At 44.7% G+C, this 24,750-nt stretch overlaps 1 long non-coding RNA gene across 3 annotated transcripts; it reads right to left on the bottom strand.

Annotated features, from left to right (window-relative positions):
* Positions 1–9,047: 9,047 nt before the first annotated feature.
* Positions 9,048–18,935, bottom strand: LOC122222748. 3 transcript variants are annotated; one of them, XR_006203842.1, is made up of 3 exons: positions 16,937–17,527; positions 14,030–16,223; positions 9,048–9,132 (listed from the first exon to the last, which is right to left on the bottom strand). It is a non-coding gene; the product is annotated as an uncharacterized LOC122222748 (long non-coding RNA). The 3 variants fall into 3 exon arrangements; XR_006203843.1 differs by lacking the exon at positions 9,048–9,132 and adding an exon at positions 13,190–13,258; XR_006203844.1 differs by lacking the exon at positions 9,048–9,132 and adding an exon at positions 18,601–18,935 and having other exon boundaries at positions 13,973–16,223; positions 16,937–17,052.
* Between the last annotated feature and the right edge of the window lie 5,815 nt (positions 18,936–24,750).

Here is a 24,750-nt window from a genome sequence, read left to right on the forward strand (position 1 = left end):
GAGCCAGGAATCTGTTATCCTACCTGGCTGATTTATTTATTTTATGTTTAATCCCTTTTTCCCCTAGAAAAATGATCTCCTCCTCTTTCAAAACCCTTTGCCAATAGTTCTGTTGACTGCAGTGACGTGTAAGTGACCACAGCAATTGATAAAGAATGAAGGCTTCCGTCAGATGTCAGAGTGCAGAGGGAAGCCGAGGTGGCACTAATCAGGAGGGATGCCCAAGGTGGCCGAGAGCCCAGAGTGTGCTTTCTTTTCCTTTCACCATTTTAAAATTCATGCCAGTGAAGCCAGGTTCATGGTGCACCCCTCTGAGAAACCCCTTGCTTCTTAAGCTTAGTCTGCATTTGCCATGCCATTGTTGGAAGAGACCTTAATTTTCATTCTTTTCTCTTCTCTGGGCCCCTCCTTCTCTCCCTCCTCCCCAAATGTTTTAGCATCTGTTAATCCCAGTTGGAAACCTTAGCAGATAAAAGTCGTGTTCTGTGTAGATTGCTTCCAGAACAAATAGGGGGTGGTAGATAATTTAGCATTCAGTTTCAGGAGAGCTTAGGGTGGGGGCTGTAGAGGCCAGCACCTCTTCCTTCTAAGACATCCAGTAAAAGCAAAAGCAAAGTAATTCCCAAGCTCAGATGGAATGTATGTAGATCAGGTTCATTTCCAGAACAGCCGCTGCCTGCATTTAGGTGATATTAGAAGCCACCATGACAGCAAAGTAGTTTTATGCATAGCGGCTTAGCAAACACTCTGAGAACTAGTTTAGTGAAGCTATCAGGTTGAAAAATACCAAGTCACAAAGTTTTAATGAAACTAAGTGTGGATCAACGTATCATAAAGAGCATCCAGGACGACTTAAAAGATCCATGGGTGGAAATTAGAATGGATCTTCGGGATTTGTTTGGCAAAGCCCGTCTATTTTGACCTTTTTTCCGTTTCATATTAAGGCTACTGAAAGTGTGTTTTGTTCGGCTCGGGCTGAAGGAGGACAGCAGCTACTGGGGCTGTTACACCAAGGCTGTCACTGAAGTTTAGCAGCAGTAATTGACTGATAAGGGCTGGGCATCAAATAGCAGAGAGAAAGGCCATCGCAGATTTTCTTGCTTTATTTCTCTCTGCACTTCATTTACATCTTAAGCCATATTGGTGATCCAGATTTGAATAAAGCCACAGCTTAAGCCGCGATTAGATCTCAATAGCTTGGATTTTCTATGAAATTGCTGCATTTTTACTAGATGTATTTAGAAATACTGGTGAAAACTGACACCTTGGGTAACTTTATCATTTAAAATGGTGCTTTGGGTGGATAAAAAAAAAAAACAAAAAAAAAAACACCACTAAAATGGGGGTATTAGTCGCCAGGCCTTTGACTCAAGCAGTGTCAGGGGTTAGAATTATACAAAAGCCAGCTGAGCACGATGTGGGCAAGAAAGAATGCAGATAACTCAACCCACCACCTTCCCCTAAGCCCACTCTCCCCAAAAATGTTAATCGAAGCAGTGATCCCATAACCTGAAGAAAAATAAGGAAGGCAAAAAGAATGTATAATGCAACAAGGAGCTTTTTTAATGCTGAGATTTTTTTTTTTTAATCATGAAGCAATATTTTTAACTCTAAGGTTAACCTGCTAATCCTTAAGCTGGTGATATGACAGTGTCAAATGTGATGGGATTTTGTGATTCTCATTATTGTTATGTATTGTTCTTTCCGTGGCATTCCATATTAATATTTATAAATGCCCTTTTTATAGAACCAGGAGGCCCAAAACCCATTATTAAATTTTTAAAATGGACAAACCTCGCATCCAATATAGTTGATTACAATTTAGAACAAAAAGGATTTCGGTAGTAATCCACTTCTGGTTTCTCGTTGTTGTTGATTTTGTGTGGACAGCAGAGTTCCTGATGTTATTTGAACTAACAACGACAGCAACAAAAACCCTACCGTTTGCCCAAAGTAGCATCCAAATGACAGAGAATAACAGAATATTGATTCTGCTTCACAAGAAGGAGGTGAAAGGCACCAAAAGCAGATAAGAGGGCACAGTGGAGAAAAGGTGTGTGTTTAAAACGCTTAAGTCACCCACCCCGAGCAAGGGCAAAATGAAAGAATTGATTTAAATTTGAAAATAGAGGGAGGTGGTTCATTCAGTTGTTTTCAAGTGCCTCATTTTACTTGACAAGTGGCCTCTGAAGGGTTCAGTAGGCATCCTTGTGTGTGAAAGAGGAAGTCTTTGTAATAAAGAGAGGCAAATCAATCATCCCAGAGCCTAACCCTAGAGGAGAGTCAAAATCGACAGCCCATCTACCCAGTGCACTCTCCTTTCAGCACCATGGGATGCAAGTAAACATCCCTTAGAGTCAAAAAGGAAGGAAAAGTCTCTCAGCTCAGGGACCTTACTATGTCTCAGCTCTGAGTAGCCAAGAATAGTCTTCAGCCCCAGAGAGGAATATTCCTCATGGAAGGAAGATGTTTTATGGCCAACTCGCCCTACCACTCCCTCTGCCTCCAAAAGAGCCTAAATAACTTGGCACAATTAGCAGGAGTGTGTATGCCAATTGGCTGGCAAAGGGAGTGGCTGGGTGGCCTAGTTTTGTAGAAGAATAACCAGGGAGGAGAAAGGGTAACATCTCTAACCTGGAGCAGTTATGACAAACCATAAGAAACGTCTCGACTCTATCCCTTTGGAGAGAATGTGTTTTCATGGTCATATTTTTATTCTTGTTTATAAAAATCAGTTTTTCCCAACTCAGTATCCAAAACCTGGGCTTCAGATTCAGACCCAAGTGTGAGTTCTAGCTCTTCCCCTTCAAACTGTGTGATCTTGGGCAAGTTACTTTATCGAATTTCCTTGATAGGAAACTAACCCTACTTCATGCTGTCGTTGGGAAAGCCAAATGTGATGAGTGCAAGTCGTACGGGCCTGGCCCAAAGCAAGCGTTTGAGAAACAGTAGCTCTAATTAATAAACATATCTACAGTGTAGGAGATTTGAAACTCTGGTTGCTTATTTGTGGATAATTTTCTCTCTTTTAGCATCTCCTGGTTTGGGAATTACAGACATGCATATGGATCATTGAAACTATAGGTTTCCACGTGCAAAAAACAAACCAGGTGGGGTATGTGGGGGCCCAGGTTGCTGGAGAAATTCCAGGCTATGTTTAGCCTTCTGAGATAAAACACGAGGGCATTTATTTTTAAACACATCTAAGGTGTTTTCCAACACCAGCAAGGAAAGAGGAATCAAAACTGATGCCTAGTGGTTCTGACAGTTATTCCATTATAGTGCAGTTATGGCCACAGAGGTGATGTGTTGGCTCCCAGCTGAGGAGTATTGTATGTTCGAAGCAGCAATGGAGTAACTCAATTCCAATGAAACCCAAGTTTGGTGAAGCAATGAGAAGGCTATTCATCGTGACCAACCTTTAGAGAAACTGGCCTCGCCTTCTGGGGAAACATGTCTTACGTTTCAAGCATGTGTAATGGCCTGGTTTTGCAACATGGTGTTAGTTCAGAAAGTATGCTAAAGATTCGGGCTTCTCAGCCCTCTCTAAAACTTGTCAGCCTACCTCTTCTTGAAACCCCCAGTGCCCTCCTCTCTTTAGGTGTCTTCATCTGAACTCTTCTTAGAGGGAGTGCTGAGTGATTGGAGAGATGTGCTTGGGGCACCTTCTCCTGCTTTCCACGGGGGACCCCAGGCTTCTGGCTATGCTTTTCTCGGGCAGCTGGGACCTGAGCAACCTCATGGGTCTCCCCTCCCTACCACCACTCACTGCTCCCAAACTGTTCTCCTTCCACTGACTTATCAAGCTTTACCTGTCCCCTGTTCCATTTTTTTGGCGGACCCTGAACGAGCAACCTGGTACCCTAGTAGAAAGCTCCAGGAAAGCTTCCTTAGAATTGAATATATGCATTCAGCCATTGGCACTGGCCTAACGTAAGTAATAGTGACTTCTTCCCCACAGATAACATTTCCTTTATGCCAGACAGATTTGGTGCCCTTTCCCATGTGGATTCAGGCCACCTTTTAGTTCCAGCTGTTATTGTGGCAACACCTGTACCCGGATGTAGCCTGGCAGCCCCTTTCCTCCTGCCTCAGGGCTTCCCCCACCCCACCGCCAGTGGGAGCCAGCCCAGCCATGCCCACACACATGCATGTCCGCGTGGGCACGCACACACATACACGCACAGACCTGGAGGTGTGCTGGAGTCAACACTCCAACTTTGACCAATGGAGACAAGAGCCCATGGGTAAAACTCCCCTCTCCCGTGTCTTTCACTCTCCTTCTCCCCTCTCCCGTGTTCCTCAGAAGCTCCGCCTGAGGGACTGACCCATGTGACCACAGTGGTAGCCAGTTCCCAAATGCACCCCCTGGATTGCCTTTCCCTTCCTCCTTGTTTTGTTTCCTGGTCCCCCCACTCTAGATCCTGGGGTTTACTTCTCAAAATAAACTACCTGCACATAGGCCCTCATCTCAGGCCTTCTGTTTGGAGAGAACCCAAGACAAAACATCCTTTCTAACAGAGGACTTCTTAAGACCCTCTCAGTCTAAGACAATACATGTCCACAGGTAGAATCTCTGGGCTGTGGGGTATTTGTTGAGAGACAGTGCTCCTCCTCTCCCCTCCCATAGTTATCTAGGCATAATCGCTTATGGCTTTTGTCATGTTCGATTGTCATGGCCTGCTTATGTATGTCTCCCAACACACCAAATTCAGGGATGGCATCTCCTCTGTCTCCATGTGCCCAGCACCAAATCTGGCATGAAGTTGGTGCTTAATAAACATATTCTTCCTTTCTTTCTTTTTCTCTTTCTTTCTTTCTTTGCTTCTTTCTTCTTTTTTAGATTTATTTATTTATTTATTTTGAAAGAGAGCAAGCGGGGTAGGAGCAGAGAGAGAGAGATGGGAGAGAAAGAATCCCAAGCAGGCCCCACACCACACAGCCCAATGTGGGGCTCGAACTCACAAACCAGGAGATCATGACCTGACCAAAATCAAGAGTTGGATGCTTAACCAACTGAGCCACTCAGGCTCCCTTAATAAACATTCTTGATGGATGGAAGAATAAATGAATGAGTGAATGCAAGAGAACCATGGTTGTTCCCTAACACTTATCATAGTTAATTATTCACTCTACCTAAACCACATCTACATCCCCCCAAATACAAACGCGATATAATATAAAATGATCTAACAGAATTAAGGGACATTTCAGGGGGAAAAATGCTCATGTGCACACACACAAGGAATGCTTTTGTCATTCCTGTGACTCTCCCCCTGTCATCATTCTGGAGCCTCTTGTTTTGTAGCCACTGAGAACTGACCCCAACTTGATCCCTTTTTTCTGCCTCCTGGGTGATCTTTTAGATAGAATTTGGATCTGCATAGACTTCCCTTCAGAGATTCCTCCAGGGGATAAGGCAGTCATAGCAAAAACTTTAGGTCTTCTATGAGTTTTTAGGATCACTCAGAGCTGGGGTGACAAGGCACATAATCCCCATATTTTACCTGTATCCCTATAATAAAAGACCAAGCCATCTTGGCACCAAGAAGAGAAACTCATCTTGCAAGGCATCTCAGGGTGCCAGCAAGCTCTGTTCAAATTCCGTTACCCTCTCTCTGCACTTCCTGTGCAACTGTGATGATTTTTCTCTGCGACCTGTATATTCCACTTGCGGTGATGCTGAACCCGGCAGGAGGGGAGGCAGGACCTCTGTGGGAGAATGTAGTGAGAGTGATCACACACCCCTATGTAGCCAGGAAGGCTCAGCACCTTTGTTCCTGCAGCTGGAAGGCAGATTCTCTCAGTAGCTTAAGTGGAGTCTTAAAGCCTTACTTACTATAAAACATTTGAAATAATCGCAAGTTTGTACATGATCTTATTTTAAATTTAGTTTCCCATTTAAATGAGAAATTAAGCTCTCAGCAATGTCTGCAACAAAAGTAGTAGTTGTAGCAGACTTAAGTAAGTTTAATATTGTCTTGCGATCAGCCATGACTTATCAGTTAGGATGCTTTTGGTTGCACGTAACAGAAACTCCAGATCAAACCAACTTGAACAATAAGAAATTTATTCTCTCACATAACAGAAAGAAAAGAGGTACATTTCCCGGGCTGGTTGAGTCAGCAGCTCAAAGATGTCATCAAGGACCCAAGTTTTCTTTGCTCCACCATGTTAAGTGTTGGCTTCACCTTTGGGAGTGAGAAAGTTGTAGCAGTCAGTCCCAAGCTTCACACCCAGACCCCATAATCCAGAGGAAAAAGAGAGACTACCTCGTCTAGTGGTTCCTTTTAGGAGAAAAGAAACATTTCCCAACGCTCCCCCACCCCATCTGATTTTATCTTGTAGCTCATATCTAGAAGAGGGTCTTAGCTTGAGCTAAATTATGCTCCAGTAAGAAATAATCCCCAGGATATGAGGACGAGCTGGCTGTGACATCTGTCACCCCATTGATGGCCAAGGTTGATTTGGCTGATCTGGCTGCCTAGGTGGGTGTTGCCTTCCTCCCTTATGGCTCCATGTGTGTCCCTCCCAAAGCTGCCTGCTCACCTGTGTGAGAGGACAACCTTCCCCAGTAGAGGAGGATATTTCTTCAGTCAATGGTGTTCGGATAACTCCTCCGCTAGAACCTCCAAACAAGCTCTAGAGGTCCAGTTGTAGAAGGTGGGGTCAGTCAAGCTTCTGAGATTCCAGATACCTCCAAATGAGGTGCTGCATGTGGCAGCCTGCCTTTCTCAAAAAGAAAGAGAGGAAGGAAAGAAGAAAGGAAGGAAGGAAGGAAGAAAGGGAATAAGGAAGAAAAGGAGGCTGAGAGGGAAGGAGGACCCCCAAATCTCTCTGGTTTCACACAGCAAACGTTTACTTTTTGCTTCATGCAAAGTCTGCCGTGAGTCCAGAGACTTTCCAGGATGGTGATCTCCTTGGGTTGGCTCAGAAATCTTGTGGTACCTGCATGTCCAAACATTCTTTCACAGTTGCTGTGTCAGAGGAAGAGAGTGGTGGAAGGCCTTGTGCAACAATCTAATGTTGAACCCTGGAATGATACTTGTCACGTTGGTTCATGGCCCATTAGTTATATGGCCCCATCCATTTGCAAGTGGATGGAGAAGCGTGATCTTCCTATGCCTTAGGGATGGACTGTAGAACCAAATAGGGAGGGTGCTGGAAAGTCTCTGTCACTGTGCTCAGTACTGATGAATAGCTTGCAAGGGGGTGGGAGAGTGATGAGCAGTGTTGCAAGATTAGGCTGATCTAAAACAGGATGGATGTTGGGGACTGAACCATAAATCTACCCCAGGTGGTTTGAATATTAAGAAGACAACAAATATAAACCTTTGAGACTCTTGGCAAATGACACAGAAATCAGAGAGCAGGTCGTTCTGGGTTGACCATGTGTTGATTACTCAATTTTTTTATTTGATTATAAGAGAAAAGAATGACAATTCCAGTAACCTGTGTTAGAATCTCACCTGAACACATCACCACCCTCTACCTGAAAAGTCCCATCTGTTTAAACAATTCAAATTGGGAGATACAGATTTTTTTACATCAGGGTTGATTTGGACTTCACAACTGAATATTTGAGAGCCCATAAAATATGCTTTTCAACCCTGCAGAGTGATCTCTATTAATTAAAACTCAGTTACATGGCTAGTGATCACACCCAGTCCTGGATATAAGAAACAAGTGGGTGGGCAACTTTTGGAAGCTCTTTTTTCCTATAAAACCAAACCTAGGACACTGTAAAGGGTTTTTCGTGTCCCCTCAATTTCTCAAAATGGGACTCGCCTACTCTAAAAGGTAGTGTCGGCCTCATTTTTGAAAACTTCTTTTAACCCTCTTGCCCATCCAGTGACCAGCTGCATTAAAATTGTTTAGAAAGGGGCAGCCCTCAGTCATCGGTTGAGCATCAGGCTTCATCTCAGGTCATGATCTTGCAGTTCATGAGTTCAAGTCCTACATCAGGCTCTGCACTGACAGTGCAGAGCCTGCTTGGAATTCTCTCTCTCTGCCCCTTCCCCACTTGCTCTCTCTCAAAATAAATAAATAAACTTTAGAGTAAATAAATAAATTCCTTAGAGAATTTTAAAACCTTGCACAAACAGGGGGAAAAAAGGTAAATAAATGGATAAATATAAATATATAAATAAATATATACATAGAAGCAGCTCAAGTTTGGAGATTCTGCTTGAATAGCTGTAGTATGTGGTGTTAGAATCTGGATTTTTCTAAAGTATCCCAAGTAATCATGACACAGCGCCAGGTTTCACATCACTGCAATCTGTCAACAGGTAAAGGGCCCCCCATTGACATTGTTTTTTTCTTCACCTGATAGTTACTTTATGGAACAAATAACAGTTCTCCTTAGCTTGTTAGGGAAAACAAAGTGACGTTTATTGAGCCTAATAGAATGATAAATCCAGTCTGCAGGCACTTTATTTTGTCTACAATTAGTTATTTTGTTTGTTGGTGCTTTTCTGATAAGCTGGATGAGGATATCTCCAAAGGAAGCATGGACACTTTTTTCTGATTTGACTCCTTATAGGATAACTTTTAACGTAACTGAGCCTGTTTTTAATAGAGTTGTCTCTCTTCATATGCAGAAGTGTTTGCTAGTGTTCATTGCTTGCCACTTACCGTGGCAAATATTGGATGATAGAAAACTTGCCTCCACTCTCTGCACCTCAGTTTATTCATCTGTGAAGTGGATGTAACAGTAGCATCTATTGCAAGAGGTTGTTAAAAAGCAAACAAGACACAACAGAGAACCGAGAAACAGACTCACGCAGATACGCCCAATGGAATTTTGACAAGGTTGCGAAAGAAACTGAACAGAGGAAAATGGCTTTTTCAAGTTTCCGGTGCTGAAGCAATTGGACATCCTTTGGGTGTGGGGCCCCGGGCGGTGGGGGAAGACCTCCCTTCGTCTTGCATCATATACAAAAATACACTCGAAACAGATTTTGGCCTTAAATGGAAAATGGAAAGCTATAAAACTTTTAGAAACAAACATAAGGAAAAAAAGCTTGAGGATCTAGGGCTAGCAAGGAGTTCTTACAGCTGACGCCAAAAGCATGACCCATAGAAGGAAAAATAGATAAACTGGACTTTCTCAACGTTGAAAAGTTTGCTCTGCAAAAGCAAAACAAAAAAAACCCGTTAACACAATGAAAAGCAAAGCTACAGACTGGGAAAAAATATCTCGAGTTGTGTACTAATAAAGACTAGTAATCTACAATATATAAAACTCAAAAACTCAAAACTCAAGAGTAAAAAAAAAAAATCCAATGGAAAATGAGCAAAAGCTGTGAAGAGACATTTCATCCAAAAGTAGGTAGAAACTGTAAGAAGCACATGAAAATACGGTCAACATCATTAGGGAAATGTAAAATAAAACTACAATGAAACATGGGTACACACCTAGCAGAAAGACTAACATAAAAAATAGTGACAAACCAAATGTGGGTGAGGACGTGGAAAAACGAGATCGCTCGTGCATTCGTCGTGGGAATGTAAAACAGTCTGGCAATTGCTTAAGAAATTAAACGTGCAACAATCATACAACCCAATAATTACCCCTGGGCATTTATCCCAGAGAGATGAAGACTTACATTCACACACAAACCTGTACAGGAATGTTTACAGAAGCTTTATTTTTAACAGCCAAAAGGAAACAACCCAGATATCCTTTACCAGGTGAGTGGGTAAAAAAATGGCACATCCATACCACGGGATGGTCCTCAGCACTAAAGGAGCATGAACTACTGACACATGAAACAATCTGGATGAATCTCCATAAAATTATGCTGAGTGGGGGGAAAAAAACCCACAAAAGATTCTGTGCTGCATAATTCCATTCATATTAATGACAAATGTATAGAAATGGAGAACAGACTAGCGGCTGCTAGGGGTTACGGAGGAGAGGGGGTGAGAGGGAAGTAGGTGTGCTATAGAAGGACAACACGAGGGACCCAGGGGTGATGGAAATACTGTGTATCTTGACTGTATCACTGTCAGTATCCTGGTCCTGACATTGCTCTTGTAAGATATTACTGCTGGGAGAAACTGGATAAAGGATGCCCAGGCTCTCTCTTATTTCCGACAATGACATTTGAATCTACAATCATCTCAAACTAAAAAGTTTCATTGAAATAATCAAATGAGTTAATATCCATGACAGACGCAGAGTAAGTCTTTAGTACATCTTAGCTGTTACTAATTGCACTTTCCTGCAGTCACTTGGTACAACTTCCCTTTTGTCCATCTGTCCCTTCTGAAATACCATGCAGCAATGGTACAGCGGTGACACAGTGGCAGCTGGAGTCACCCTCAACTTCTCACCCCAACTCTGATAGTCATGAATCAGCCGTGTGACATTAGGCGAGATAAAAATCTTTCTCCTGCCTTCTTTTCTTCAGAAATGAGGATACTAAATCCCCCTCTACCCCTCATCATGGGGCGCTTAGGTTTGTTTGCTTGTTTAAGAATCAAATAGATGATGTACAGGGAGGGAGGAAGCTTTGAAAACTGTGAAGTGCTACCAAAATGCTACGCATTGAACATACGCTTATTAAATAGCTCGTACTCATCTACTACCGCTATTACTAATAAATATGACCATTTACTCGCTTGAAACCCTAGTTGGAATTTGGCATGCAAATTTCCTGAGTGTTGCTCATTTGCATTGGAAAAAAGGAAAGAGGTGGGAGGCCTTTTGAAGCCTTTTGAAAATTGAGCTCAGGGGGGGGATGAATTCTTATCACTGGGCCCAAGGTATAATTGATTTTCTACACAATGGCTCACAGGTGCTACATTTAACACCCTGAGTAGTAGGAGGAAGGAAATGTATCCCAAGGTGCAGCTTTAACTTAAAATATCTCCAGAGTCAGCACCTCCACTCGGGAAGGCTGAGGAGCCTGGGGGCTGGGGTACCCCACCTTTCCTCCAGTTGTCTGAATGCGCTGAGGGAGACACCTGCTCCTCACTTACTTCTCACCCCACTCAGAGAATTGGGCCTCAGGTTTCTTATTTTCAGTGGCCAGATGCCAACAGCCCCTCTTTTCAGGCCTGGCTCACAAGGTTAGCGAAGAACACAGGGCAAGCCCACCATGAAATACATATTAATATTATAACAACCCTTTCAGAATTCACTGTTGCTATGTCAACAAAGCAGCTGGGGAAATTGGGTCTTTGGGAAATTGGGAAATGAGGTCGGCTTTGGCAACATGGCAAATGTTTCCTTCTCTCAGAACAATTGGTCTGTGACACCAGCCAGCCTTTTTCTACCTACCCTTTCTCCTGCTTATTTGTGGGAAACTGAGAAGCAAAACTGGTCATTAAGATTTGGGGTTAGGGAGCTTCTGCGTCATGGAAAAAGTGACAGAAATAAAAATTATTTCCCTCTCCCCCTCATCACCTGTTTATGTCAGTTTCTCGGTCCCAACTTGGACGCCACCGGACTGAACGTGGATGCTGTACCCAGGTCTGTGACTTTAGATGAATTACTGACCTCATCGCAGTCTCAATTACCTCGTCTTATGAAACAAAGGTATATTCTTAAGACCCGCTACACAATTTGTGGGGCTCAATACAAGGTAAAAATGCACGGCCCCCTATTCAAAAATTAAGGATTTCAAGATGGCGACAGCAGAACATTAAACCAAGCACAGTGCCTTTGTAAGGACAGGCCTCGTGTGAAGGCCCAGGTCTCAGACCCATGAAGTTGGCCCTATGTATCAGTTATGACTTCAGGCTCACAAATGAGAGAAGTCAAGTCACACTCATTCCTCAGAAAGATAACTTAACAAATGGTTACCGTGGTGTCGTGGAAACCAAAGGAGAGTTGAACAAATGAGGGGTCATCCCCCAGCCTGGTGGAAAAGCAGAGCCCAGGCACCTGAGTTTTCTGTGCCATAGCTTCAGCCACCAGAGAGACTCGCTGACTTGCTCTCGTGGTCTCCTGGATTAAGTGAGGTGCCCACTGTAGACCAATCAACCCTGAATGGGGGCCCAGGTAAATTTCAGAGTAGAAATTTACCAGAGGAGAGGTCCAGCAGGTAATCCCACAGCTGCCCTTGGTGTTATGTAAGAACAAAGATAGCAGATTTCACCTCACTGCTGCCGCAGGTCTATTGGTTAGCAGCTGCCTAGACAGCGGGGTAGACAAGATGCCTGGGGCCACACTGGACTATCTCCAAGGCAGGCCATCATGCTGTCTCCCATGAGGAGGGTCGGCCCAGGTGCATGCACGTGCCAACTGTGGACAAGATTCTGTGAGCTCAAAGTTACAGCCCTCACATTCTAGAGTATTTCCTCTCTGCTCCTGCTCATCCCCAAAATCAACTTTCAGGAAGCCTTCATGTGTAGGGATAATTTATTTCATTCAATAGATGTCGGTGAAATGTGATTAAATCTTTTAAAATTAAATGGATGTATTTGGAATACACGAGAGAAATGCTCTAGCTTAAGCAATTCTGAAGTGAATCCTTTGGTAAAGCAGACTCTTATTTAAATTGAATAGCCACTTAGCTCCTTAGCAAATCTGAATTTTTATGTAGAGTGCTTTGCTTAAGATAGAGAGACTGAGGATCTGGCTTGGAAAGACAACCACTGAGAAGGTGATGGGTCTGCAGCTTGCAGAAAAAGGTATAACAGCCCTCAGTCTATCCCACTCCCACCTAGATGTCAGTGGAGAATTTTCCTTCATCTGGACCCTTTGGGTGGCTTGTCCCCTTTAAGGATGCCTGAGTGTTTATTCTAGCATGAGTCCACTTGTAGGGTAGGGGTTTTTGTTGTTATTTTTTTGGTAGGATTGTTATGGAAACTGGTCTGGATCACCCGGCAGAAGAACCAAGCGGCACTCGGAGATCTTGGAAGGCAGGAGGTTTATTTTACACTGGCAGGCTCAGAGGAGATCATTCTCCGGAGGTCTGAGCCCAGAGCATCAACAGAGGGGACAATTTATAGTCTGTTACTTCTGCATCCCTCAAGAGTAGTAATTTGGCACCTGAGGCAAGCAGGGTGGGAAGAACCGGAAGGGAGGTCTTTAGGTAGGGACTGAAATTCCCTTATCAGTCCCGTCTGCCATCATATAACAGATTTTTCCCTAACAGGATGAGGAGGGGACAAATCAGAGTGACAGAGCTTTAGACCAGTGCTGTCCACTGTGGTAGCCACCAGCCACCTGTAGCTGTTGAGCACTCAAGACGAGGCAGGACTGAACCAGACTGAATCAGGATGGTCTGTATGTGTATACCCACTGGATTTTGAAGACACCATATGAAAAAAGAATGTAAAATATCTCAATAATTTTATTATTTAGTGATTACATGTTGAAATGATCACTTCTTCATATAGCAGGGCAAATAAATTGTATTATACTTTTTATAAGTTTTATTTATTTATTTTGGGGAAGGAGGGACACAGAGAGACGGAAGGAGAGAGAAGCCCAAGCAGGCTCTGCCCTGGCAGCGTGGAGCCCAACTTGGGGCTCGAGCTCACCAGCCGTGAGATCATGACCTGAGCCAAAAACAAGAGTTGGACGCTTAACCAACCGAGTCACCCAGGGACCTCAATAAAACGTATGATTGATTTAACCTGTTTCTTTTTACGATTTATTTGTTTATTTATTTATTTTTAAGATTTTATTTTTAAGTAATCTCTACACCCAACTCGGGGTAACCCAAGACATCAAGAGTCACATTCTCCTGACTAAGCCCACCAGGCACCTCTCTTTTTACTTTGTAATGTGGCTAGTAAGAAATGTAAAGTAATTAGGGATGCCTGGGTGGCTCAGTCGGTTGGGCATCCAACTTCCACTCAGGTCATGATCTCTCCGTTCACGAGTTCGAGCCCCGCGTCCGGCTCTGTGCTGACCGCTCAGAACCTGGAGCCTGCTTTGGATTCGGTGTCCCCCTCTCTCTCTTTGCCTCTCCCCTGCTCATGCTCCATCTCTCTCTCTCTCTCTCTCAGAAATAAAAATAAACATTAAAAAAAAAAAGAGAAACGTAAAGTAATTCAAGTGGCTTACGTTATATTTCTACCGGGCAGAGCTGCTCTGGACCCTGCTGTCCAGCGGTGGTCCTGGGCGTGGCCATGACGCCTCACTGATGAAAGGTTTTCCAAAGCCGAAGATGAGAGTAGGCCAGAATCAGGGAGCCTCGCCAGAGGACAGAGGTTAAATAGGGACAGACGGGCGGATGTGTTCCGCTTCAGGGCTAGGCTGACAACAGTGTCCGAAAGAAATTTACAGAATCGTAAAAGTGGAAGCCACAGATTGACATCTGTGCTGTTATACCCGTACAGTTTAATCGACCCTGTCGTGAAGGATTAGAGTGAGCTGCAAATCCTCAAGACTTCTCCCGCCAGGTTGTCTGCACCCCTGGCCCTCCGGGCACCCCACCCTTTGAGTCCGGGCAGGCTCGATGACTGCTCGGCCAATGCTGGGTCCAGCCTTTAAGAGGACTGCAGTTTCTGCTTCCTTCCTCTAGAGCTTTGAGCCACCATGGAAAAAAAAAAATCCCACTCCCTTCTGGAGAGTGGGACTCCATGGAAGAGAGGGATCCAGCTGAGTCCATCCTGCCAGATGTCGACACTGAGGTACCAGGACGTGCCAAGTGATGCCGTCTTGTGTTCTTCAGACCAGGCACTAACCCGCCAAGTATCCCAGCTGATACCACTAGAACAAACAAATCACCCAGCAGAACCCTGCCCAGACTCCTGATCCAAAGACTTACAATAAAAATAAAGTTGGTCGATGTTTTAAGTCACTGAGTTGTTAGTGGTTTATGATGCGGCATTAAACAGGCCGCCCTGCAAATCCTCCACTGTTGGCTGTGTTTGCAAAAAGACACTGGCGCTCTGGTCAAATATGCATTTAGTCGCTCACCATTCCTTTGGGAACATAAGGGTCTGGAAAAGGAAGCAGTAGAGAGGGATATTAAGGCCGACTGGGCCTTAATTAGAGTCTGGAAATTCAGAGTTTTGAATTCAAGGCTCAGGCGTTAGATTTCATTCACAGGCATAGAGCGCCACTAAATGATCTGAACAGGGAGTAATGTGATCAGAGCTGCGCTTTAGAAACATTATTCAACGGCTTCGTGCAAAACGGCTTGGGGAAGGGAGAGATTAAGAGTGAGGAGGCCAATTAGATCATCCCACATCCAGCATCTCAGATGAAAAGCAAAACTGTCAGAATCCCAGGTAGTGACAGAAGAGAAGTTCCCGTGTTTCTCAACTGGGATGACACTGAGCCTGGGGGACACTTGGGAATGTCTAGGGCTGTTTCTGCCACAGTGACAGGCAGGCACTGCTAGCATTTGGTGGGCAGGGTCAGAAATGTTAAATGACCTGCAGTCCATAGGACAGTCCCACAAAATGAAGGATTGTCTCATCCACTGTGCCCTGTTGAATAGTACTGTAGATAGAATGCGCTACTAGAGGCTGAGTCAACAGAACTCAGCAAGTGACCGGATAGAGGAGGAGCAGAGGGGAAGGTACGAATCACTGGCCTTGCTGAGGTTTCTAGACTTGATGACTGGTATCATCAACAGAGATGGAAATTCAGGAAGAGGAGGAACAGGCTTTCATGGAAGCCACAGAGTTTGAGGGGCTCAAGGGGCCTCCCCCTGGAGGTGTCTTACAGGCAGCAGGCTGGGTGTCAGGGCACACTTGGAAAGAGAGGTCACGGGACGGAGGTGTTGTAAAACCAGAAGCTCGCTGTCCCACCCGTGGTGTCCACCACTCTGTAGGGTCCGCAGACCCCTGCTTGAGGTCTCCCTGGTCCAGCAGACCCTGCTCTGGCCCGGGTCCAGGCATCAGCATTTAGTGATCATTGAGACTGAAAAGGTCAACCGTGAGGCAAGGAGGCTGGGCCAAAGAGCCTTGGACCCATGGCTCCAAGGAAGGGCCTTCGTGAGGGAAAAGGGTTCTCACGGGACCACAGGAGATCCTCTAAAATGACAAGCCAGTGCTCTCCCAAAGGAAGAAAAGAGCATTCCAGGTTCAGACGATGGAACACATAACCTTCCCTCTCTCTTGCTCTTCCCTGAGTCTCTTCAAACCCAAACCCTGTCTTCCTCGGGCTCATCTTGTGCCTACTCATTTCTTAAGGACCACCCCATTTCACCCCATTTCTGATTTTGCCCACATCAGACCTGAGCCTGCCCACTGCTTCAGTTTCTTCCTCTGCCCTCCCTCCAGACAGGTGCAAAAAGACTGGTTTCCTACGTGAAAAATAAAACAGAACATGTCAGCGGATGATCCATTGTCATTACTGAAGGGCATCACCTGACAGGGAGACCTGGGGACCCAGAGGAGCTAAGTGACACCTTTGCTCCCCGGGGCAGTGTTTGAAAGTGATGTCACCCCAATGCCCAATTACAATTCACACCTTTTAACCTCCACAATCATCTGAGATCCGTATCAAGGTTGATTCCGGTCAGATGCCTCGATATTCTAAATTATTTGTCAGCCTGGCACGGCAAATAAACATTTGTGAAATTCATTTCAAAAGATGTTAACACTGGTGAAACCCACGTGCCCCCAGAGGGATTATACAAATTTCCATGTCAAATATTTGAGGCAAAGCACTTGTAGAGAAACAGTGTTTTTTTGTGTTTTGATGCCTTTCATTTCCATAAACTAGATTACTTTCTGAAATTACTTTCACACAGAGAACAGTTTCTATTGAATTCCAGTCAGTGAACTCCTCCGAGTGTGAGGTGAATAAAATATCTCGGGGCTGTGGGGCTTCCTTGATGCATATGCACCCATGTTGTGTAAGGAAGGCAAACCAAGTTGAGATGTTATCTTTAGAGAGCTCATGTACCCAGATCTGCTGTCTTACGGTAATTGCTAAACAACCAATTCATTTAGAGCCTAACAAGGAAGCTCTAGGGCTTTCTCTCCCCGCCCCCCCACCCCCCATCTCTCCTACCTGGCTAACAATGACTCCAGCTCTGTTGTTAACTGAAGATTTGCTGGCAGGCAGCTGCTTGCTACGGCGAGGTTCTCCAACAGTCAAGTTTTATCTGCTTCTTGCAAACACTGATTCTGCCAAAAAAATTCTCACAAAAAATTTTGATCCGAGGAAACATTGTCCTATTGTCCTAGTTCTGTCAAGCCCATAAAATTAAAATGGACTTAGTTTTCTTAAAGGGGGAAAAAAAGGGAGAAAAGGGAGTTGCAGGCCCAAGTAGAAGAAAGCTGCTGAGTTAAATGTTACTTGAAACAAATAGGCATTTCCTGTGGGTGTGGGCCCTGACCTGCCCTGTGGCGACAGAACAGCCACCGGTGGGGGTCGGGGGGTGGGGACAAAGGGGACAATCTCTCCTTAGATAAAACCACTACAAGGTCTTATCTTCCAGGGCTAGTGAGGAGAGTTCTAGGATCTGGGGAAGACCTTTCTTAACAAATCTAACCTTGACCAAATTTAAAATGACCAACTGATTAGCATGTGAGGATAACTTTGCAGCTGGGTGTGGCCTTGTAAACATTAGGAGCCCCTGCACCCACCCCCCCACCCCCCCACAGGAGCTGGAGGGAAAACGCAAGAGAAGGGGCCTAGAGCAAGCAGGGCTTGTTTCTGTTTTATCCAGAGAAGCAGAGGTGAAGAGAACAGTTTCCCGCTTGACTCCTCCAGTAAAATAGGAGCCGTGGGAGGGTATAAACCGAGGAGCCAGATGATGTGATTTGCTTTTTTAACAAGATCACTCCGGCTGTTAAGAGTAGATCACAAGGAGAATTGGAACTTATTGGAAGCTTATTGGAACAGCCAAAGCAGGATAGGGTGGATGGTGGCTTAGGCTAGAGTGGTAGCTGAGGGAAGGTTGAATTCTGGATCTATTTGAAGGAGAACCAACCCTTTTCAGATGTGAGGACAAAGGAAGAGTAAAGGATGGCCCCAATTTGCTGTCCTGAGCAGCTGGGACAATAAAGTTACCATATACTTGCACGGAGAAGACTGTAGATGGAAACTGGGGCTTGGGCATACAGTCTTCATTTTGAGATGTCTATTGGAAATCCCAGTGGAAAACTCAGATAGGCAGAGGGCATGGTTGTCAATTCAAGAGTCATCTATATAGAGATGTCTTTAAAGCCTTGAAACTGGATGAGATCACCAAGGAGGGGAAGGTGAAGATAAGAAGAGGTCCTGGGGCACGTCGACATTAGGCATATTTGCAGTTTATCAAAATGTAATTGCAAATGCAAAATAAGCTAACTGTACAGAAAAAAATTAACTCTCTCATTCCCTTCATGGGCCCTGGAGGATTGAAACACAGGATGGGTACACTATCAAGGAGACAAGTCAAGGTCACTAGGAAATGGTGACATCCAAGGGACTGGGAGGGATGGGCGGGACAGGGGGTGATATCTATAACCTTCAGAGCAGACTCACCCAGGAGGTACAAGGTATACAGCAAAGCTCACGGGTGCAGATGAGAAAAGACTAACTGGGCCAGGTGGTCATTACAGAGTTGAAAGAGGACATACAGAGAGAAATGGACCAAAGCCCAAGGAACAACACCTCTTTACAAATTTTCCTTCAGTTCCTTGTTCCTCCTCCCTTCTCACCACCCTCACGGGCAGCCTTCCACTCACTGCAGGTGCCAACGTGTGTGCTCATTCCCTTCTTCTCATCCGGGAACAGATTGGAGACTCTGTGCTCTGCCACAGAGATGCTCGTTCGTGGCAGGGTCGCCCCAGCCTCTCGTTCCCCATCCCTTCACTTGCTTCCTCTTTCTTCATCTCCCTGTGGCCACCCCAAGCATCTCACCAAGTTTGTTTACTGTCTTCGCAACCACAGGTTTGGGAACCCCATGAGGACGGTGACTTATCCTTAGTGCCTGGAACTGCGCCTAGTAAACAATAGGCACTCAATAAATATGGACTCATGAAATGGGTGATGTGGCTGAAAGGCAGTAAAGGTTAGCGATGTCAACACCTACCAGTTAATTGACTGTACAAATTTTGTCAGCCATCCCAGCCTCAGTGTTTTGAACTACAAAATGGAAATCTTATCTACCTATCGGTTGTGAAAATTAAAATTAAATAAGATTATTTTTGTGAAGCATCTGATCTATAATGGGTACACAAGAAAAGTGTTTTCCCTACCTGTCTTCCACTTCGGTCCCAAGAGAGTCAAGGTAGAGAGTTCCAACTCTGATCTCAGCAATGTGAACTAGGCTCCAGCGTGATGGGTTCTCTCTGGCATCTCAGCTTCCTAAGAAGGAAAGTTCTAAGCGTCAGAGAATGAATTTTCATGATAAGAACTGCATTTTGTAAGATGCTCTCATAATATAAAATTACAAGATTACCAAGGGGAACATCAGAAAAGAACCATATAAATTTTCTCAGTGAGAACTTGGCATATAGGACACTCGATAATATCTGATGAATGAATCAATGAATGGACAGTAAGATCAATTAAAATTTAACCTAAGAGTAAAGGCTCTCCTAAAATTTGCTCTTAATTATCAATAAATTTCTTTCTAATGAAAGTAGCCTACAGGGCATTTTCAAGGGCTCTCGTTTGGCAGTGGAATTTCCTTTGATCAAACACAAAAACGCAAACTTTACCTTCTGCACTGAAGAAAAATTTTTCTATTTGGTTCTCCGTTTCTGTAATTTTCCCAGCAAAAATGGTAACTTCTTAGCAATTTGGCATGAGATTTAAGGGCTTCAGACATCCCTCATTCTCCCCGGTCCTTTTTTATGCTGTCTACACCATACAGAGGTTGTTTTCTCTCTGCTTGTAAGATTCTCATGAGAGCCCAGGGAAGTTCTGGGCACAGAATAAATAAAAGAAAATGATGCCAAGAGGAAGGTTATGATGTTTGCCACCAAGGAGAGAATACCAGTGTGCTCGGGACAGGCTGTGGGCGGAGCTCCTAAAGGCTCCGTCCCAGAAGGGTAGTCTGAGGTCATCTTAGAGAAGTTGTTCCTGGCGCCTGCACCCCCAGAAGATTGGGTGGGGCGGAGCTCTACTTTGGGGCAGAGCTCTACTTTGAGATAACTTTCCTGGGTCAAATCGACTGAATGACGATGATTTAAAAATTTTGTCAAAAGGGAAAAATAAAAGCTTCTTCTTGGCTTGAGACAACCATGCCAGATTTCCGCCTGCAGCACATTTTCATGGAAAAGCCAGGCGACAGTGAACATATGGGGTGTGCTATTGAAGATGACAGCCTGTGGGAGGTACTCCCAAGGCAGCTGCAACTGAGAATCGGCTGGGGGGGGGCCATCCAGCAAACGAGTGCCCAGGCTGACCATCGTCCCGCCAACCCCACCGCCATCCATCCATTCATACCCCTGCCTTCACCCCTTGGGCTTTGAGTCTGCTCCACACCAGGACAGGCTTTCCAGGAAAAATAGTAACCTGTTTGCCGAGAGGGTCCGCAAGCTGCAGGCCTTGCCTCCGACACTCGGGAGAACTTGAAACAACCTGGGAACTGAAGTTTTTATGTGGAACAGGGCTGGAGAAGGTGGAGCGAGAACAATGAGTGTTTTTGAGGAGCATCCAATTTTATGGGCATTGGGTTGGATTCTCTCTTCTGCCTCAGTGAGGACAAGGAACCAGGGCACCCCAGAGGCTTCTCAGTGGGCAGAACGAATCTGAATGTCTCAACAAGGGATCCCTTCTGGGAAGCAGGGCTGGAGCAATGCATCTGGCTCAGTCACTGACAAAGTTCTGGTGGCTGTGGTTTGAGGGCTACAGGCTGCTAACAGCTTTTTATTTTTTTTTTATTTTTTATGTGTTTATTTATTTTTGAGAGACAGCATAAGCAGGGGAGGGGCAGAGAGAGACACACACACACAGAATCTGAAGCAGGCACCAGGCTCTGAGCTGTCAGCACAGGGTCCAACGCGGGGTTCGACCCAACAGGGTCGAACCCAGAACCATGAGATCATGACCTGAGCCAAAGTTGGACACTTAACCGACTGAGCCACCCAGGCACCCCTGCTAAGAGCTTTATTCTACCCATTATCATTTGATCCCCACAACACATCTGTGAGGCAAGAATTGACTTTTACATGGAGGAAGAAACCAAACTCATAGAGACTTTGGGGTACTGTCCACACTCAAGCAGTTAGGAAGTGGCAGAAAATCCTGGAATTGAAAGGCAATGTCAAATTCAGGCTCGCAATGCATTTTCTGCAGTATAAAGGAGATTGTTCTCTCCCCATCTAGCAGATGAGGAAACAGAATGGATCTAGCAGGGCCACAAACAGAGAAAGCCTTGGGAGGTCATCCAGTCACCCCTGCACCATCTCAAGATGGATTAAACCCAAAGGAAAACACCACAGCAACTTTGCATCGTGCTTTTTAAAGAAAGCAAGGTTGATCTTTGCTGATTCAATTCCAATTCCAAGATAAGTGGTAGTCCTCACCAAAATTAGCCTGGAGAAAAACACTTGACACAAAGAGCCATTGTGGCTTGAACTTGCTTGATGTTATATCTAGTTATGATCCATATTTCAGTGGAATCAGATAAAGACCTGAGAGGGACAATCACAGACCTTAATGTCACCTGGCCTTTGCCATTCTTAAGGGAAAACAAGACCATCTGAGCTTTCCTCCACGACCTTGTGAGTGGCCACTTGGCTAATCTTTATGGCCAGGGATGTTGACTTTATCCGGGTTATTAGTTAACAGGATTAGTTTTCTTATTTCTAGTGTAATGTGGATGACTCTAGTTGCTTTGTATGGATCGTGACCACCTATTGAGAGACGGGCTACCTCTATGCAGCAAGGGAACTGTCTTTTCCTGGTTATGCTAACGAGGGCAGCTGGGGAAACCTTAGACCCCTCTGATTTCTGACTTTTGTGGTCGTACAGAAGGCTTTTTGATAGAGCAGCAAAGATCACCTCCATCTCTTGGGGAAACAGACCACCCCACGAGTCCAAATAAAATCAGTTCAGAGCAACTTAAGAGTTTGTACGTTACTGACTCAACATAACTCGGGAAAACATCTAGGGATTTAGCCGATGGGAAGACAGCACCAAAGGCCCTTCTCAAAGGGAGTTCTCCAGTCCATGGCTAAGCTACCAGATGCTTACAGTTCCTTAAAGACAGAGAAAGATGGCAACCTGGCGCCCAGCTCGGAGACCTGGCAAGGACAGAGCAGTGGATGTGGGGCGGTCCTCAACTGCCTATTCCTTCCCTCGGCGGGATCAGGCCTTGCTGCACCTGCCCAATACTGCTCATGCTCCCTGCAGCCAGGTCAGCTCTGGAGGGACCCTTTCACCTCAATCCGTCTGTTTCACGCCCTCCCACCCCGTCCCCACAGCCACACCGGCAAGGACATCCGTCTTCACCTCTGTCCTTGCCTGCCGCTTCATCTCCGTCCCTCCCCTTCTTCATCACACAGGACCCTTAGTCTCAGGCTTGGAACCGGGGCCTTCCTCCTGCTGCGGGGTGCTCACAGTCTCTTTTCTGGGAAGAGGAAATACTATATTAGAATTGCCGTCGGAGAAAAATATTTGAGAGTCGGGGTCTTAATCAGGCTCCTGGCAAAAACCTTCAGGTACATGTGAAGAAGATCAAGAGGCCCCCAACCTAAGGGCCTGAGGGCCTCAGTTCTTGCCTGTGTGCCCAGCAGCCGGAGACAGGAACCCAGCTGGTCGTGGGGCTCCCGGCCTGGAAGAACCTTTTGGCTCAGAAAGTTGCTGCTAAGGGGCTGCCTGCCATTTTCTATAGTCAAGCGAGTCCCTCTTCTCCAGGGTCTCTCAGGCAGGGGTGACCCTGGAGAGAACAACGGGGGGGCATCTCCCCCACCCCCTGGGAAGCAAGGTCACCCTCCACCCCACCTGTGTGGGGCTAATGCACACCCCCCAAAGAACTTAATGTCTGTCCCTTCTCAGGTAGCGTGTGGCTGTCCTTGCTACACGGTGTCACATTTGGAAGCTCTCTGTCTGTTTTTCAGGTGATTAGTCCATTGTGAAAACAAGTACCTGGAGAGAGCAAACTTTTCTCAGGGATGCAAATAACCATGGATGTTCTGTGTTTTGTAAAGTCAGCTGAACACCGCTGGTTGTGTGAATGGCTTTATTACATGTGTGAACCATCAGAAATTTAGCCTCACTCCCAGTCAACATGAGCGATTTGTAACCACAAACTTTGTGACAGAAAGACAAATGAGGAAAGCTCAGGACCAAATTAGGCGTAATTAGTATCCACACAGGAAACGCTCCAGTAACCTGGCAGTTTGCAGCCGGGGGAGGACACATGCGGCATTGTCTTAACAACAAGTTCATCAAACGTGTAATTAGCCACCGGCCACCAGCCACCTTTGTAAACTGAATCTGAGCTGCTGCCAGTCATAGACTGGCCTGTGGACGCCACTGAACAGAAGTCTAGGTAGCTGTACAAATGGAATGCCCACCGCTAGGGGCAAACAGCCATGCCTGTCTGGCTTTTTACTTGACGGGCTCACAGTATTTTCCCTCCTTTTAATGCACTCGGATTTCAGGGGTAAGTTCTACTCAAGTTACTTTCTGAAGAGGAAAGCCCAGGGCATCACTTTTGGTCAGACTTCAGTGACCGCTACGGCGAGAGCTGGCCTATAGAAGTTGACCGTGGTTGGGACAATTAGATTTTCCATTGTAAAGAGTTGAGTTCCAACAACTTCCAACACAGCTCAATATTCAGAAGCCCAATACTCCTAACCTCATACATCCAGTATGGTGAGAAAGCCTCAGGACCCCCACCTTCCCATTCCAGCATTACAAAAAGAATTAACAGAAAAATATTGTCTCTGCAAATAAAAAATAATAGTACATCCAATTAAGCATGACCAATAAAGATTAAAGTCTGTGGCTTTTCTTTCTGGACATATCTGTCAATTCACTCTAGGACCAATATAGACTATTTCTCTCAGGAGGTGAGATTACAAAGGAAGAAAAATGTTCTCAGAGCTCAGTTGGTAATTAATCTTTGCATATGACTTCCTCATAGTTCCCATTAATTATCAATATTCAATCATGCATTAAAAATGGATTTTTCTTTGACAGAATTTAGCTGTTTGTAAGACTTACTATATCAAACTAACTTCTAATATAATCACAGAGCTTGGCCTTGCAAACCTTCATTACATTTTTACAAATCCTTTAGCGGAAGGTTCCACACAAACACATTAATAATAGCCAATTCAGCAAAATCAACATGCAAAAAACAATATCAAAAGCAAACATAAGCATATCAACCAACTGCCATGTGTGGCCTTTATTTGGATTCTGATTCAAACAAACTGGATTTTTTTTTTTTTTTTTTAGTTACGACATTTTGAGATGATTGGAAATTGAACATTGAAGGGATATTGTTCAGAAATACTTGTTAATTTTTAGGTGTGATAATTGTATTGTGGTTATGTTTAAATATTTATGGATGAGATAATATGATATCTGAGATTTGCTTCAAAATAATATGGGAAGGGGTGAGCATAGATAAAACAATATTGATCATTAATTGATAAATGCACATGGAAGCTTTTTAATGTCTTAGCCCAATATTACAGTAAAAAAAAAAACCCAAAATATATGAAGTCAACAAAAGCATTGTCTCTCTAAAGATTATTTGTCCAGTAGCAATCGCTTAATAAAATTTAAAGCCAGTTCTAATGATGACAACTCTAAACCAGAGGGATTAAACCAAAGACCTACTGATTGAATCGGGCTTGCCGTCGTGTTTTATCAAAATCTGAATTGTTTACTAACGTAATAAGTTCTTTACTAACATAAATCAAGATTTC

Source organism: Panthera leo, chromosome B3 (genome assembly GCF_018350215.1).
Source record: "Panthera leo isolate Ple1 chromosome B3, P.leo_Ple1_pat1.1, whole genome shotgun sequence".
In the NCBI taxonomy this organism is placed as follows: Eukaryota; Metazoa; Chordata; class Mammalia; order Carnivora; family Felidae; genus Panthera; species Panthera leo.